The sequence below is a fragment of the Hakea prostrata genome, chromosome 6 (assembly GCF_041222555.1).
Source record: "Hakea prostrata isolate BN-2017 chromosome 6, UWA_Hpros_2, whole genome shotgun sequence".
NCBI classification, from domain to species: Eukaryota; Viridiplantae; Streptophyta; class Magnoliopsida; order Proteales; family Proteaceae; genus Hakea; species Hakea prostrata.
In genome coordinates, this window is record NC_142605.1 from 32,743,551 (window position 1) to 32,745,872 (window position 2,322).

At 36.9% G+C, this 2,322-nt stretch overlaps 1 non-coding gene across 1 annotated transcript; it reads left to right on the forward strand.

Moving 5' to 3' along the window:
- The first annotated feature begins 651 nt into the window (after positions 1–651).
- LOC149013406 (small nucleolar RNA R71) lies at positions 652–758 on the forward strand. Its single transcript, XR_016174207.1, has one exon. It is a non-coding gene; the product is annotated as a small nucleolar RNA R71 (small nucleolar RNA).
- Positions 759–2,322: the final 1,564 nt, after the last annotated feature.

Sequence of the window (2,322 nt, forward strand, 5' to 3'; positions counted from 1 at the left end):
CAATGTAAGGCATATGAGGCACAATAGGTGGATTGATAGGTCTAGCTAAATTGGCATTCTGGAAATTTGGGGCTTGAGGGAACTCGACATTTGGATAATGAGAAAATTGGGCATTTTGCTTTTGAGGGGCACCAAATTGATTTTGTGTGGAATAATTGTTTAATCCATTTTGGTTTTGCCCTTGAGACCATGAAAAGTTAGGATGATTCTTCCACCCAGGATTGTACGTGTTACTGTACGGGTTTGGAAACATTGCACTGACATTTTCATGTTGGCCTCCAGAATAGCTAGGGCATTCCTCAATTACATGTGTAGGAGACTGACACCATGCACACATAGCAATAGATTTGTCAATAAAATGTGCTTGACTTGGTGGTGCAGCTTTAACTACCAAAGTCTCTAACTTTTTCAAAATGTTATCTATTTGTACTTCCTTATGAACTTGGCTATCAACAAAATATCCCCTACTAGTCCTTTCAGACTCTTGGGTTGACTCCCATTCTCTAGTTCTATCTGCTAGGTCTAAAAGAAAATTCCAAGCTCGGAATCATCGGTGAATGATGTAAATCTGTGGGGCACATTGATTCCAAAAGTTCCTTTGTTTGGTAATCGATACCCTCATAAATTATTTGGCATAAATGCCATAATTCTATACTATGGTGAGGGCATTCTTGGAGAAGGCTTTGAAACCTCTCCATTACCTTAGCAAAGGACTCATTGGGTTTCTGACGAAATTGAAGAATATCATTTCTTATTTTGTTCGTCTTAGAGAAAGGAAAGAATTTCTTCAAGAATAGAACAGTAAATTGTTCCCATGTGATAATGCTATCCCTAGGTAAGCTATAAAGCCACTTTTTGGCTTGGTCCTTTAATGCAAAGGTAATAAACCGTAGTCTTACGGCATCATCAGTAAGTTGTTGTAACTTCATAAGGACACAAACCTCCTCAAACTCCCTAAGGAACAAATATGCATCTTGATCAGGTAGCCCATGAAATTGGGGTAACATAGATAGATAATGAGATTTGAGCTCAAAATTATTACCCCTCACTTTAGGTAAACGTATACAGGAAGGTTGTGCAAATCGGGTTGGATAAAATCTATCCCTAAGACTCTTAGGTGGAGGTGGTGGAGGTAGACCTTCCATGGTCAAGTTAGACACTCGGACAATTCTATTTGTAGAATCACGAGTCCAGACACACATGCACTAACCACTTAATGCAATTAATGACTCTTATGAAAGAAAATAAAATAAAGTAACTAAAGAATAAAAGAAAAGAAAATAACAAAAATGAAGGGAAAGTAGTGAATTTCCCACCACAAAGATTGAAACAATGATTCCAAGGCTGTAAGGTTGCCATAAAGCTGAGCTCTTATAGGTTTGACAACAAGGGAATCCGTATAGTCTTCAGAGCCACCTACAATCGAATCCTGGGGATTCTGCAGTAGAGTGGGGACTACTATACGTTTTTGTTTCTACTCAAGTTAGTAATATCTTTGAATTTTTATTTTTATTATTATTATTATTTTAAATCACTTCGATTTACCTAAGAATGAGAAAAAAAAAAGTGGACTAATACCTCCCCGGCAACGGCGCCAAAAACTTGTCTGTGAAATTTAAAAGTAACCGCAAGCGCACGGTATCGTGTAGCTAACGGGTCGATCTCAAGGAGATATGCCACTTATAATTCAACTTCTTAATTGTAATGCGAGAGTGGAAAGATTCAATTTTTGTTAACTAATTAACTAAACTAAATGATCCTAATCTATACGTCTAATGCAATCAAATTGAAACGAAAAATAAATTAAACACAATCAATTCATAAATAAAAGACAGGAATTGAAATTGCGAACAATAAAAATAAAAAGGAAAAGAATAAATAAAACCAGTTAGTATGTTAAAGCAGTCAGTAAAATTTAGTTCATAGATAAATGCAGATGCAACACCACCCGTCACCAGAAGCAGAGGCACGACTGTAGGCTTGCTCCGGTTATGTGGTCCGAGATGATGAATGAATAGGCAGAAAGTAAATAACAAAGCAATAAACAAAGCAATAAAAGGAAAAGGAAGCCTTAACCAAAGAGAGGCACGACTGTAGGCATCTCTGATCAAGGATCCAGGGGAAGGGAGAACAATAAATAATGCTGAAAGTAAATCCTAAATTAAGAATATGGAGGGGTAGATAGAAGCGGGAATGGAGGGAAGAGAGAAGATTAATAAAGAAGGTTACTTACTTGCGAATTGAACAAATGATTCGAATCTCAACCAACCCTAACAACCAAATCTAGATCTAGAATGATCTAAATCTGCAATTGCTAGATCC